Source organism: Bradysia coprophila, unplaced genomic scaffold, assembly GCF_014529535.1.
Source record: "Bradysia coprophila strain Holo2 unplaced genomic scaffold, BU_Bcop_v1 contig_232, whole genome shotgun sequence".
In the NCBI taxonomy this organism is placed as follows: Eukaryota; Metazoa; Arthropoda; class Insecta; order Diptera; family Sciaridae; genus Bradysia; species Bradysia coprophila.
Window position 1 is genome coordinate 2,394,577 of NW_023503493.1, and position 15,806 is coordinate 2,410,382.

General features: G+C 35.7%; 3 long non-coding RNA genes across 3 annotated transcripts; 2 read left to right on the forward strand and 1 right to left on the reverse strand.

Annotated features, from left to right (window-relative positions):
• Positions 1 to 2,872: 2,872 nt before the first annotated feature.
• Positions 2,873 to 9,829, reverse strand: LOC119075921. Its single transcript, XR_005087492.1, has 2 exons — positions 9,696 to 9,829; positions 2,873 to 3,246 (listed from the first exon to the last, which is right to left on the reverse strand). It is a non-coding gene; the product is annotated as an uncharacterized LOC119075921 (long non-coding RNA).
• Positions 4,632 to 5,547, forward strand: LOC119075933. The gene is made up of 3 exons (XR_005087504.1): positions 4,632 to 4,714; positions 5,222 to 5,399; positions 5,460 to 5,547. It is a non-coding gene; the product is annotated as an uncharacterized LOC119075933 (long non-coding RNA).
• Positions 9,830 to 12,325: 2,496 nt separating the features above from the next.
• LOC119075932 lies at positions 12,326 to 13,353 on the forward strand. The gene is made up of 3 exons (XR_005087503.1): positions 12,326 to 12,408; positions 12,939 to 13,116; positions 13,177 to 13,353. It is a non-coding gene; the product is annotated as an uncharacterized LOC119075932 (long non-coding RNA).
• The last annotated feature ends 2,453 nt before the right edge of the window (positions 13,354 to 15,806 follow it).

Genomic DNA, 15,806 nt, shown 5'->3' on the forward strand with positions numbered 1-15,806 from the left:
TCGTGTGGCATTTCATAGATGGCGCTGTAGACTACAAAATCCGTGCGACGCGCAATTTTGAAATAATTTTTGGGTAAACTGTGACTGACATGCTTTTTGAGTTGCTAGGGGATGATCTACTCAGGGCTGTAAACTTGCAGCCACATCTGATGATAATACGGCAGATTTTTGAGAAAATTCTCCTCTCGTGATGATTGTTGTTGTGCAGACATTGGTAGAAAAGACAGATAATGAACTTTGACAGTTGCCTCTTAACGAAAAACAAGAGCGCGTACAGGACATTTGATATTTTTAACGTTGCGAATTGGCAACGGACCATTGCAATTTCGTATAAGTGAGTGTTACATTGAAACGAATGAAGGACGTTAGCTTTTCTCGCTCAGTTATTTCTGTCAAAGTTAACTTTGTGGCTATATTCTTCACGACCGATTTTGATCGTGAAGAACTAACTCGTCTGTGACAAGTGTCAATAAAGGTGTCAGTTACAATAAAATTTGTTTGTACTGAAGTAAGGGTTGTCAAAATTTAGTTTCATTTACTCTGCGCGTTCACTGAGCGACGAAAAAATAGAATCTCTGGATGGAACCAGCCTTGGAACAACTCAGTCATGTCGAAAATAACGCAAATCTATCAAGAAATCCGATGGAAGTTAGGAAGTGCCAGAGGAATCATCTGTCATCCCAAAATTTAGGAGCCAACCTAGTGGAAGTTTATACTTAATAATCCATGGAATTTCTAACAAGAAAAAAATCCCAAAACAATACGTACCTTTCTCCACATTACCATCCATATCATGCACCAAAATATACAACACACACCTACACACACACACCTACACACACACACCTACACACACACACCTACACACACAAATACAAATTGGCATTTGTATGAAGACTTTGAAGAGCTCCAGCTCCCAAGGTATGTGTTTTTTCCAACTTTTGAACATTCCATTCTTATTTTTGGACCATTATCAGCCCATAGCCAAAATTTCAGGAAAATCTATAGAAACGTTTAGGAGTTGCTGGATCCTCTTTTCCATAGGAACTAACTAACGTTAGCGGTTTCAGTTATATTAAAAAAGGAAATTTTGCTAATTTTCATACAAAAACCAAAATTTTGAAATTCAATATCTCAGCCAAATCGTAAGCTACTGTAACGTGTGACAGCTCCATACGAGATTATTGTCTTTTGTATTTTCAATTATTTTATAAAGAAATTATTCTAATTAGTTTTTAGATTTACAGCAAATCAAATATGTTTGAAACGGCATTAGCATCGTCATTTTCAAACGTTTTCAAAATTGATGCACAGTTTCCTCTCTGAATTTCTATTGAATATTGTTGTATCAAGAAATTTGTCGAGCGCTTTTCTCCAGTTTTTTGTTGCAACAGTTTTCCGATTTTATTTATGAATTTCTTAGTGTCCTCTCCCATTGGCCCGAACGTTTCGAAAGCGATAGGAGTGAATATGTAGTCACGTTTTAATGCCATGTAGTGATTATGTTTATGACGTTCTGATTGATCTGCGACCGAGGCAGCGATTTTCGCTGATTGGGCCAGGTATGATGGAGCAACGGTGTCGCTAACTGTAGCATCCCAAATCAAAGATTTTCCTCGTTCCCATGGAGTGATGGTTACACCGTCAACGCGCTTTCCGTCCGATCTGCTTATTCCAGGCGGTTCTAGCATGCTCGGGAAATCGATTTTAGATAAGGCATTCAAGGTTTTTTTATTGAATCCTACATGTCTCGGAATTCTGCCAGCGCTCCTAATGCATGATAAACCGTGGTGGCCGTTTTCTTCGACAGTTTTTCCACATCGGCAAGTGTGTTTTTCGCATACTTTCCCTCCCAAACGTATGGCAATCGCAATTCGAGCTGTATTGTTGTTCAAAAGTAGTCCCAACTCAGACGACGGTATCACTTGCAACCACTTTGACGATTCGTTTTTGGATGATGCAAGTAAGCGCGCTCTATCTGTTTGGTCAGCATTGCTCAACAATGTTTCGAAAATTAATTTCATATTCGGGTAATCCCAATTTGTTTGGTTTTCACGTTTTGCTTCTGTGTCTGGTATACCAGGCTGGACGGCAGATCATCGATCAGTTTTTTAATTTCAGTGTCAACGATGTCCAAATTCAATTGACCTAATAAACATTTGATAAATTTTTTGATTGAAAAATTGAAGAAAGATATGCGGGAATCGCCAAATCTTCAAGTTTTCTTATGCCAATTCCAGCCAATGAATAAGGTAACGATGTTTGTCTCCAAACTTTCGGGGTCATTTTAATGTTGCAAATATTTTCCAAAGTTTGTCGAAAAAGTTGATCAACTTCTTCCAGAAGATTTTGAAACATGAAACTCGTATGGATGCCTAGATGCCCAAATACTTTGGAAGTAGGTGAAGGTAGTGGGGATGGAGTCAAAAAGTTTCTACGTAAATTTGCACCGACGTCCACAAAAAAAAAATCTAAAACATTTTTGGTAGTGGACGCCAGCTTAATAACGTGCGGGCATCAGGGTCTATTTTAAGGAATTTAATTTCCCAAAATTTCACAAATTTCACAAAAATTCTTAAGATTTCCAAATTTTGTTTTCTGTTAGATCTCATTCCGAAGTAATCAGTTAAGCTCAAAGACATGAGAAACAACTAAAAATGCAGTAAAAACAACATTTACGATGCAATCTGTTGTGTTTTTAGATGAAATGACGAAAAGTGATGGAATAATTTGAGAATTTTTGGAAATTTAATTTCCTTAAAATAGGCCCTGGCGGGCATGACTCAATATCAGAATAGAATATTCATAGACCCAGATGGTAAATCTCCAATTTTAATTTAATTATCTCCTGTTTATAATTAGCAATTCTGAATATTTTGTACATTATATTTGTCACGAGCACAACAACATTCAACAATTAATTTCTAGGCTTCAAATACAAAGATAGCTTCGAAAAGGTGCCGATGAGGCTCCTTGATATTCATTACCGAGAGCCATACAAGTGCCCACGACGCAAGGTCCACAGTTCGAAATTGTATAAAGGTTACACATACCACCATTTACGAAAATTATCGTCTGATTAAAAGTTGTGTTTTCACAGACTCCAAATGGTGCGACAACGTGAACACATTCAGGACATGCAGGGCATGATCCACCCGCATGATCACAAAATGATAGAAATGCTCCTTGCTGTCCTTGAACTATGGTAAGCAATGCCACAAGTGCAACAAATTGTATGAGGACAATCTTCAAAAAAAGGAAATTTAATTATAATGTGCAAAAACCATTCCAGTACGAGAAATAAGAAGTTTTCTTTTAAACGCAGGTCATCAAGTATTATAACATCACAACTGTTCAATTGTGTGAATTTGAGCACTGGATCGGTCGTGAACAAAGATAATAAATTCACTGCCTCTATGCGAAAGTTGAACATTGGTAAAAAACAGTTTACCCCCTGTGAAATTGATCTTTGAATCATGTGGAATATTTTTAGCCCCGTACGAAGTACGAAGGGGCTTATAGGATTACGATGCCGTGTGTAATTGATGGAATTCGAAGCAGACGGTAAGGGCAAAGTGTTTGCCTATGTTCATAGATGACGAATCCGCAATAAAAATTTGGGCCGTCTGTCCGTCTGTCTGTCACGTCGATATCTTGAGTAAATCAAATCCGATTTCAAAAAATTTTTTTCCCCTGAAAGATAGTCGAAATAGTGAGGCTAAGTTCGAAGATGGGCATATTCGGGTCGGCCCTTCGTGAGTTAGGGCCACCTAAGTGATTTAAGGTCTTTTGGTGATATTTATGGCAAAATAAACGATGGAAATGTAAATGACACGGCAAATGATAGGTATTGTCAATACCAATCCAGGAAAAAAAAGTTTTTTAAAATCGGGTGAGTGGACCGTGAGTTTGGGCCTTAGCTTTTCATTTTTTTTTTCCTACAAAAAATAAACGAGAGAGTTTATCTCATGTAATTTTCAATAAAAGAAAGCGCTTTATCTGGGTACATGTCGTTGCAACCGCCACCATTTAGTGCTGTTTTAAGCTTAGGCCTATCATTTAGTGCCCGTTTAGTGCTGTCCAATGATCCATGTACCTAAATCTAGGACCTTTTAAAGCCCACGAAATCAAAAAATTCTTTTGAAATGTCCCAACTCTAATGCATTTTCGTTTTTGATTTAAATTCCTTTAGATTGTAAAAGATTATTTGGGATTATTTGGAAGCGGCCTCAATTCTTAACCGTTCGTATTGCATTTATTGTACATGCAACTGTCAAGTAATAAGCAATATACGTGTTGCCAGCGGAGGTCGCAAGTATTTTCGTCATCAATCAATCAATCAAGAAAGTTCGTCTTATTATTGTTTCCATCAAAATACAACGACAGATTAGTGTCCATTGCCAATCATCTTCATTTTTCAGTCGAATCGAAATTCTGGGAATATGATAGCATCTCACGAAGAAAAATAACACACTTTTGATAAGCCGTTGACACTTGAAAAATATGAAAATCACAATCTAAAGAGGCTATCGATGCTACTTTCACGTCATAGGGGATCGATAGATTATTTTATTTATTTTTTTTTGTATAAATAGAGACACTTTCTTCAGAGTGAATCATAATTGCGGATTCTTAAGTTCTGCTTGCACATACAAAAAACTTTAAATTTTCAAATTTAAAACAAACTATAAAGTGAAAAAATGGCTTTCAAAATGTGAGTATAAAATTCGAAAAAGTAAGCCTCAAGTGATTTAATACAGGCTTTAACATTTCAAATGTCCCACTGTCCTTTTTTTTTAAAGAATGCCATTGTGAATTCGCAATGACACAATGAAATTCTCAGAAACATTTGACAGTGAGACATTTGAAATGTTAAAGCCTGTAATTTTAAATTCAAAATAAAGAATTACTCTAAAACTTTAAAATCCACCCTACGACGGACAAAAGCACGTAGAGCTAATTTAAAATTATTGGAAATCGCCTCAATCGTTAACATTGACCAAAAATTAGAATTCCAATATATTTTGATAGCTTTCAGTAATATTGATAATTATTGGTTAAATATCCTTAAAATTTATTTTTGCATAAAATGGACACCTGACAGGCCCTTTCGTGTCACTTTAATTGAAGAAGTCGTGTAAAAAGGAAATAATTAGTTTTTTCCTTCAAGATCCAACCATAGCTGAGTGAGTCCACTAAATACTTTTGTTTTTCAATCCAGGTCAGGATATTTGGTATTGATGGTCGTTGCAGCGATAGCGCTAACTAACGCTTCTCTGTCGTATAAAACATCTCTGAGAAACACCAATTCGGTCGCCGTTGGTGAAATCGGTGAAGAAAGGTCATTGACTTATTTGAACGAAGCAGAATTGAATGGACGATGCTGCACACTCAGCGGCGTAAGTTGTTTGTGTTCATTTTGGAATTATTTCTTTTGTTTTGAAAAACTATTTCCACAGTGTGAGGATTTATGTACCTGTACGGAACTGGTGTGTTATGCCAATAGCACACATTGTTGGTGTTGGTGAACGAACGGTTAAAAGTTGGCATCACAACTGGCAACGAGCTTTACCATTTTTTTACATTTCTTTAAAAAAAATCATTTCTTTGTTTGATAACAGTTTTTTATTATTGATTTTTGAAAATTTTAAGTGTACATGAGACATTGTTTTACAAATCAAATAAAATCTTCAGATAACCACACAACAGATTTTTAGTCTTTTTTCTTTGAGAAAAAGTTGTACAGGCTGTTCAAAAATGAAATGCACAGTTTTTAGTATTTCGAGACATTTCAAAATTTCAATCTGTCAGATAGTAAAGGATGCGTTTAATTACCCGGCGCATTAAAAGATTTGAAATTTGAATGATTTTTTCCACAGCTACATATTTTTGCATGTTAAGTTTCTTACATTTTTGGCAGATATCATTTTAATAGTAGGAAACTTAGATTTCGTAGGAAGAATTCGCGGACGGAAAAATGTAAATTTATTTTGAGTCTGAGTATTGTTCTACATCTATGATTTCTCTTAGATCGTGTTTCTATTCAAACAAATCGATGGTCTTTGAATACTCAAATCTGTAGAAAGACCGTCTGCTTCACACATTTAGCAAATTTTTTACAAGAAGTTTTATCAGCACTTGAAGTGACGATATTGGAAACACGAATAAGCATCAGGGAAAAAAAATTGTCAACAATTATTTTCTACAAATATATAAATATTTGGCACAAATATGTAAATATTTGTAACAAATAAATTTGCAATTTATTTGTGACAAATATATAAAATATAAAATAATTTTAAATTATTTGTTATAAATATTTTAAATATTTGTGACACATATTTTATGCAACAAATATTTAAATTATTTATTAGAAATAAATTCAAAATTATTTGTCATAAATATTTAAAAAAAATTGTGACAAATAATTTAAAATATTTGTCACAAATAATTTTGAATTTATTTCTCATAAATATTGTAAATATTTGTGACAAATATTTAAATATTCGAACCCAATTTTCAACATTAAATTTGCTTCGAATAATTGAATTTTTTTCCGTGATGATTTTTTGCTGCTAATTGAAGTTGAACAGTTAGCCGCTGTACAACACCATCGATTTCTTTGAATAAAGACACGATCTAAGAGAAATCATAGATGTAGAACAATACTCAGAACAATACTTTTTAAAATCGGGTGAGTGGACCGTGAGTTTGGGCCTTAGAAGTGAAAAGCTACTAGGGCCCTATGTGTATTTTACATAGAACTCGAGTAAATTTCATCCGTTTTTCGTAATTTTTGTTTCATTTGGAAGGTAATCAAAGGCCGAATAGAATGTTGTTGAAAAAAAATTAAATTTGGGTCCTCGGACTAAGGCCGCTACTAGGGCCCTATGTGTATTTTACATTGAACTCGAGTAAATTTCATTCGTTTTTCGTAATTTTTGTGTCATTTGGAAGGTAATCAAAGGCCGAATAGAATGTTGTTGAAAAAAAATTAAATTTGGGTCCTCGGACTAAGGCCGCTACTAGGGCCCTATGTGTATTTTACATATAACTCGAGCAAATTTCATCCGTTTTTCGTAATTTTTGTTTCATTTGGAAGGTAATCAAAGGCCGAATAGAATGTAGTTGAAAAAAAAATAAATTTGGGTCCTTGGACTAAGGCCGCTACTAGGGCCCTATGTGTATTTTACATATAACTCGAGCAAATTTCATCCGTTTTTCGTAATTTTTGTTTCATTTGGAAGGTAATCAAAGGCCGAATAAAATGTAGTTGAAAAAAATAAAATTGGATCCTCGGACTGAGGCCGATACTAGGCCCTATGTGTATTTATACTCAATAAATTAACATTTTAGGGCTATTAGAAATTTTTGTTTTATTTGAAAGGAACGTCGTACGGGGCTTCGTAATTGCGCTATGCGCAATTTCTAAGATGTACACATTACATAATAATTTTACTTTAACTAATTTAACCGGCGCATAGGCTTACGGTCAAAGTAGGGTGACAGACGCACTAGGGTCACGTACGCAATAGATATACGGGTTTGTACGGGGCTCAGTCGCAGCAAACGCTCCGACTGTTCTGATGGCTCGTTGATTTATTTTTCGTGAATTTTTTTTATCAACTTTCTCATGTGGTGGACAGTAAAATAGAACACATTAATAGGGAACGTCAGATTTTCAGACCAGAAATTCCAAACGGAAACACAAACGGAAAGGGCAGGTTTGACAGATTCACTGCAAAATAATTAAATTCCGACTGCTAGGATTGCCATTGTGTTCGGAGTTTGGTAAACTAATTGTTTTCTCAATCGGACCAACATCGATGAAAAAATTACAACAAGGCGTAAGTCAATATTTTGTCTATTTCGCTCTCTCATATTCGTCAATGCGATAGAAAAGTGTAGTGCATGATTAACTACGTCGCGATAAGAATTTCCAAAAGTGATATTTATATTCATCATCACTGCTTCCTTACTCCGCGAGGGAGCATAGGTTGTCCACAGAACTTCGCCATCGTATTCGGTTCATTGCGAATGCCGTGACTTCCGTCCATCCTTTCTCGGCTTCCCTCGCTTCGTTGACGACTGTTCGCTTCCATGTGGTTTTCGGTCTACCCCTCTTTCGCGTCCTCTGCGGGTTCCATTCAAATGCGGTTTTCGCGATGCTTCCAGCAGGTGTTGAGGAATTTCGCGCCGTGTCATTCACAATCATTCACAAAGTGACATCTTCCTTATACAAAATGTGTCATTTTGTCAATTATTGTGAATGACGCGGCGCGAAAGTCCTAGCAGCCTTCCAGCAGGCCGCCGAATGGTGTGAAAGATCCAGATCCACTTCCTTCGTTTGATCATTGGCTTCATTTCCTCGCATTTGGTCTGCTTCCACAACTCGGTGTTTGAAATAGTTTGTATTAATGGTATCAAAGTCTTATCTCTAGGAAAATATTGGTCTGATTGAGAAAACAATTAGTTTACTGGAATCCTGAGAAGCGCATGCACACAACGGCATTTTGTTTAACGGCAGTGAGAATTTAATTATTTTTCGATAAATCTGTCAAAGATTCCCTTTCCGTTTGTATTTTCTGTTCAGGAATTCTGACGTTTCCTAATCCTAATAAATAGGGAACGTCAGATTGTTCGAACAGAAACGGAATGTCCAACACAAACGGAAACAGAAGCGAATTTTTCTTTGGCAAAGCTACATTGTCCCAAAAAAAAATCGTTTTTGTTTCCGTTTGTGTTGGACATTCCGTTTCTGTTCGAACAATCTGACATTCCCTAATATCCAAGGAGACACACTCATAAATTGCGTGAGACAAAAAAATTATGACGTCGCAAATCAAGCAGAAGAGGTTTTGTCTTCAACCATATCCCTTTTCTGAGGTACTTTCCCCTTACTATATTTTGTCCTTTGCACCTACCTAGTGACTGACGTATGTCACCAAAGAAACGAATCCTTTGCCAGCTAAAAAGTAAACTTTTTGATGTTGAATTAATGTTGTTTTGATGGAAAATTTTCTTCCTTATTATGTCCTGCACAAACAACATAATTAACCACAAGGCAAAAAAAAGAGCCAAGCCAATTTTCCCACTCGTTAAGAGATGCTTTTAGTCTCGTGCATAGTATGGAAGCTAATAGGTAAAGTCACCACAATTTTTTTTCAGTACTTCATTCTTCATGCTCTATTTTCAGGTGAAATAACTTCACTCTGATTTTCCATGAAACGTCATTGCAGTGAAGTTAGTTCAGAAACAAATAGACCTCTGACATTAGTAATTCGTTGAAAAAAAAGAAGATTATATGGTCTGCTGTGAAGAACTGACAGCTGTAATCGGTTCGTTTTTGATTACTACCGTTCACTTTCGTTGAATAAAAAGTGAACGAAAGTGATCAAAAGCGAACCGATCACAGCTGTCAGCTGTCAATTCATCACTCCAGACCGTCCAGTCTTTTTTCGAACTGAAAAAGTCTATTTTGTGATGTTCGCTAACTCGTGTTTTTTGGAGCAGCATGGTTTGATAACTGTTTGTCGACAAATGTAGTACACATACAAACTCTTTGCTTGTCAAAAAGACAGTTACAAGCTTGTTACTGTTAAACGCACTCTGGAAGTTGCTCTTATCACCAAATTGGTACCTGATGTAATGAAGTACTTTCACAACATTCAATGTTACCTATACCTATAAGTTACCTTGAATGAATCGAAGCGCAACATTTTTCTAATGTTTAGGTACTCGTTGGTCTCTTAACTTAAATTAATATTGTAGCTGGCGCTCGAGTTACCAAAATTTTATGACTAACTGAAAGGAAATTTCGTGCATTTCATTTATAACTACTGTTTGATTTTCAAAAACGCAATTCGTTTTATCTTAAAAATGTTAAAATAATTATCTTTCTATCAGCCGGCATTATTCAGTCTGGTACAATGTACCATGCAATCAAGCAAAAAATTAATGCAGAATATTTGAAGATTAGATTGGTGTTTTTTTGGGGTCATAAACACTTCATTTCAATCGCAACTAAAATATTTGAAATTAGATCAAGTATTTCAAGTCTTAAAACGAAAAAGTCACTAATTTAATTAAATTAAAAAAAGGCAGGTTGCTTTGGTCGGAGAAAAGAAACCGTAACTCAACTAATGCATCCATCACATGATAATGTAAATAAATTATATTTTCATGAAGATTGAACATATATCGTCACTCTACTGAAAGTAGAGAATAACCATTCAAGTGGACATTCTCAGCTCTAGAATTTTAGGAACCATCTCAATAATTCCAAAAGTCCAGAAAAGAACCCAATAAAACGTCAGAAATCCTTCAGGATACTTAAGTTCTAGAGCTGAGAACATAATGACCATGTGCACTTTTTTGGGTTTCTTCCCATAGAATTCCATTCTTTCATGACGTATTTTTCTCTATTTTAATCATTTTTCTAACAATAGTGCCGCAATTTCTTTTTGTAAAATTTTCTTTCTCAAATTTTTTGGATCAATTGTTTGTTGAGAATCCTTTTGCGCACAAGCGCAGAATGCGTCACCCTCAGCGATATCAGTTATTTTGTAGGTAAGATAAGGAGATAAGTAACTTGCGTCACATTTACCCTTAAAGGGTGTTTTGACTGATATCACTAAGTTTGGAAGCATGTCATGTCGACAACATCAAAAATTCTTGTGTAAGTTAAAAAAAATTCTAGAGAAATCAGTCTGAATCCCAAGAACCAACCTACGAACACCTCACTTATATCGAAAATAACCAAAATAGGAAGTGCCAGAGGAATCATCTGTCATCCCAAAATTTAGGAACCAACCTACGAACACCTCAATTATATCGAAAATAACCCCAATCCATCGAAAAATCCGATGGAAAGTTAGGTAGTGCCAGAGGAATCAGTTGTCATCCCAAAATGTAGGAACCAACCTAGTGGAAGTTAATACTTAATGATCCCCACATTTTCCAACAAGAAACACATCCCACAACAACACAGACCTTTCTCCACATGACCATCCATATCATGCACCAAAATATACAACGCACACACATTTGTATGGAGACTTTGGAGAGCTCCAGCTCCCAAAGTATGGGTTTTTTCCAACTTTTGAAAATTCCATTCTTATTTTTGGGCCATTATTAGCCTCTAACCGAAATTTCAGGAAAATCTATAGAAACGTTTAGGAGTTGCTGGATCCTCTTTTCCATAGGAACTAACTAATGTAGGCGATTTCAGTTATCTGAAAAAACGTACTTATTTTCATTCAAAAACCAAAATTTTGAAATTAAATTTCTCATCCAAATCGTAACCAACTTTATCGTGTGATAGCTCGTTGAATTCGTATGGAAATATCTAAGTTTGGAATACGTTGTAGTTAAGGAGGGGAAGCCAAAAAGTTGCTGTAAATATGCTCCCCATTTTTTTTGTTTTAAGTTTTGAAAGTGGACTTGCGTCACACCGAAGCGTACCTTCATCCTGTTATATTTTCGTGTTGTTTAAATGCCTTGAGCCTATTCTCAAATTTAAAATCTGTGAATTTAATCTGAAGAATCATTTACAAAATTGATCGACATTCAATGAAATCAAGACATCTATCAAGCAGCTACACAGATTCAAATTGGGTCTGAGTTTTCATTTTTTTTCCCTACAAAAAATAAACGAGAGAGTTTATCTCATGTAATTTTCAATGAAAGAAAGCGCTTTATCTGGGTACATGTCGTTGCAACCGCCACCATTTAGTGCTGTTTTAAGCTTAGGCCTATCATTTAGTGCCCGTTTAGTGCTGTCCAATGAGCCATGTACCTAAATCTAGGACCTTTTAAAGCCCACGAAATCAAAAAATTCTTTTGAAATGTCCCAACTCTAATGCATTTTCGTTTTTGATTTAAATTCCTTTAGATTGTAAAAGATTATTTGGGATTATTTGGAAGCGGCCTCAATTCTTAACCGTTCGTATTGTATTTATTGTACATGCAACTGTCCAGTAATAAGCAATATACGTGTTGCCAGCAGAGGTCGCAAGTATTTTCGTCATCAATCAAGAAAGTTCGTCTTATTATTGTTTCCATCAAAATACAACGACAGATTAGTGTCCATTGCCAATCATCTTCATTTTTCAGTCGAATCGAAATTCTAGGAATATGATAGCATCTCACGAAGAAAAATAACACACTTTTGATAAGCCGTTCACACTTGAAAAATATGAAAATCACAATCTAAAGAGGCTATCGATGCTACTTTCACGTCATAGGGGATCGATAGATTATTTTATTTATTTTTTTTTTGTATAAATAGAGACACTTTCTTCAGAGTGAATCATAATTGCGGATTCTTAAGTTCTGCTTGCACATACAAAAAACTTTAAATTTTCAAATTTAAAACAAACTATAAAGTGAAAAAATGGCTTTCAAAATGTGAGTATACAATTCGAAAAAGTAAGCCTCAAGTGATTTAATACAGGCTTTAACATTTCAAATGTCTCACTGTCCTTTTTTTTTAAAGAATGCCATTGTGAATTCGCAATGACACAATGAAATTCTCAGAAACATTTGACAGTGAGACATTTGAAATGTTAAAGCCTGTAATTTTAAATTCAAAATAAAGAATTACTCTAAAACTTTAAAATCCACCCTACGACGGACAAAAGCACGTAGAGCCTAGTTTTGGTGATTTAAAATTATTGGAAATCGCCTCAAGTGTTAACATTGACCAAAAATTAAAATTCCAATATATTTTGATAGCTTTCAGTAATATTGATAATTATTGGTTAAATATCCTTAAAATTGATCCTTAAAATTTAATTTTGCATAAAATGGACACCTGTCAGGCCCTTTCGTGTCACTTTAATTGAAGAAGTCGTGTAAAAAGGAAATAATTAGTTTTTTCCTTCAAGATCCAACCATAGCTGAGTGAGTCCACTAAATACTTTTGTTTTTCAATCCAGGTCAGGATATTTGGTATTGATGGTCGTTGCAGCGATAGCGCTAACTAACGCTTCTCTGTCGTATAAAACATCTCTGAGAAACACTAATTCGGTCGCCGTTGGTGAAATCGGTGAAGAAAGGTCATTGACTTATTTGAACGAAGCAGAATTGAATGGACGATGCTGCACACTCAGCGGCGTAAGTTGTTTGTGTTCATTTTGGAATTATTTCTTTTGTTTTGAAAAACTATTTCCACAGTGTGAGGATTTATGTACCTGTACGGAACTGGTGTGTTATGCCAATAGCACACATTGTTGGTGTTGGTGAACGAACGGTTAAAAGTTGGCATCACAACTGGCAACGAGCTTTACCATTTTTTTTACATTTCTTTAAAAAAAATCATTTCTTTGTTTGATCAAATAAAATCTTCAGATAACCACACAACAGATTTTTAGTCTTTTTTCTTTTAGAAAAAGTTGTAGCATATGGATCGGAAGCTTGGTGCATCAGCTTTACAAGGAGCCTGATATAGTCAAATTCATCAAAATCAATCGATTAAGATGGCTCGGTCATGTCTTCTTCTTCTCTTCTTCTTTTTCAGCCTGTTTCTATCCACTGCTGGATGTAGGCCTCTCCAACTTCTTTCCATTTCGTACAATCCATTGCCATTTGCTGCCAGTTTGTACCTGCAATATTCTTAATTCCGTTTGTCCATCTCTCTGGTGGTCTACCTATAGCTCGTCTTTTATATGGTCGCCAGTTCATGATCTTTTTGGTCCAACGTTCGTCTGTCCTTCTTGCAATATGTCCCGCCCAGCTCCATTTCAGAGATGCTATTCTTTCCATGACATCAACGACCCTGGTTTGTTGTCGAATCCATTGATTCGTCACTCTCAATTTATCTTCGGATGCTTTCGTTAAAGTTAACGTTTCCGCTCCATAAGTGAGCACTGGAAGGACACAAGTGTCGAAAACTTTGCGTTTCAGACTATTATTCATTTTGCTTTTGAAAATTAGTCTGAGTTTTCCGAACGCTGCCCATGCAAGACCGATCCTACGTCTTATTTCTGCAGTCTGGTTGTCCAGACCTAACTTCAGTTTATGTCATGTACAAAGAATGAACGAGGAACGTGTACCACTGAAACTGCTAAATACAAATCCCGATGGAAGACGCAGACCAGGAAGACCAAGATCGATATGGAAAGATGCAATTGAGTCTGATCTAAAAGTACTAAGAGTGAGCGACTGGAGAACGTTGGTGCGGAATAGGTCCGATTGGAGAAGATTGCTGGAAGAGGCCAAAACCAATAGTAGGTTGTAGTGCCCGCCTAAGTAAGTAAGTAAGTAAGCTGAGAGCTAACTACCAATATTATAATTGACTACCAAACGTAATTTTCGGCAGAGATGTTTACTATTCGAGAACTGCGCACTGACTGACAAAATTATTCTGCCTGCTTGCCTATTTAGATCTTGAATTTTTGGTAGTTGACTACCAAACTGGTAGTTGACTACCATGCTGATAGAGAGGTGGTAGAGATGTTAACTGTTTGAGAGCTGCACACCGACTGATGAAATTATTTAGGCTGCTTGCCTATTTATAATTCGATAATTTGGTAGTTGACTACGAAACTGATAGAAAGTTGGTGGAGATGTTTACTGTTCAACAGCCAAAGATCGACTGATGAAACTATTCTTCCTGCTTGCCTATTTACAACTCACTTGTTGGTAGCTCCAACAACTTTGTTTTTCAGTCAAAAAAAATACGAGAGACACTTTTTTACGCCAGTTTCAGGGTCACTAGTACTTTGAGCCTTTCACTGATTCCATCTTACAAAATTTGTTATGTTCCAGTTAAGACGTGGTCTTGAGACCTTATTATTAATGCTATTTAGTCATTAGAAAATGCTTGCTGAGTCAGGACACATAACAATAAAATCTGTTGTGTGGTTATCTGAAGATTTTATTTGATCAAACAAAGAAATGTAAAAAAAATAATGGTAAAGCTCGTTGCCAGTTGTGATGCCAACTTTTAACCGTTCGTTCACCAACACCAACAATGTGTGCTATTGGCATAACACACCAGTTCCGTACAGGTACATAAATCCTCACACTGTGGAAATAGTTTTTCAAAACAAAAGAAATAATTCCAAAATGAACACAAACAACTTACGCCGCTGAGTGTGCAGCATCGTCCATTCAATTCTGCTTCGTTCAAATAAGTCAATGACCTTTCTTCACCGATTTCACCAACGGCGACCGAATTAGTGTTTCTCAGAGATGTTTTATACGACAGAGAAGCGTTAGTTAGCGCTACCGCTGCAACGACCATCAATACCAAATATCCTGACCTGGATTGAAAAACAAAAGTATTTAGTGGACTCACTCAGCTATGGTTGGATCTTGAAGGAAAAAACTAATTATTTCCTTTTTACACGACTTCTTCAATTAAAGTGACACGAAAGGGCCTGTCAGGTGTCCATTTTATGCTAAATTAAATTTTAAGGATCAATTTTAAGAATCGGGTGATATTCGCGCCAAACATTTTTTGTGTAACAAAATTTCTCTGGCCATTCAACAGGGGAATGCTACCAGCATTCTTGGAACACGCCCATCCAACAATCAGCTAGATGAAGTTTACAAATTATAAAATATGTAAATACTCATCACATGTAAAATGATCATGAATTTTCGGTAAAAATAAAGAAAATCTTACAAATTTTAAGGATATTTAACCAATAATTATCAATATTACTGAAAGCTATCAAAATATATTGGAATTCTAATTTTTGGTCAATGTTAACGATTGAGGCGATTTCCAATAATTTTAAATCACCAAAACTAGGCTCTACGTGCTTTTGTCCGTCGTAGGGTGGATTTTAAAGTTTTAG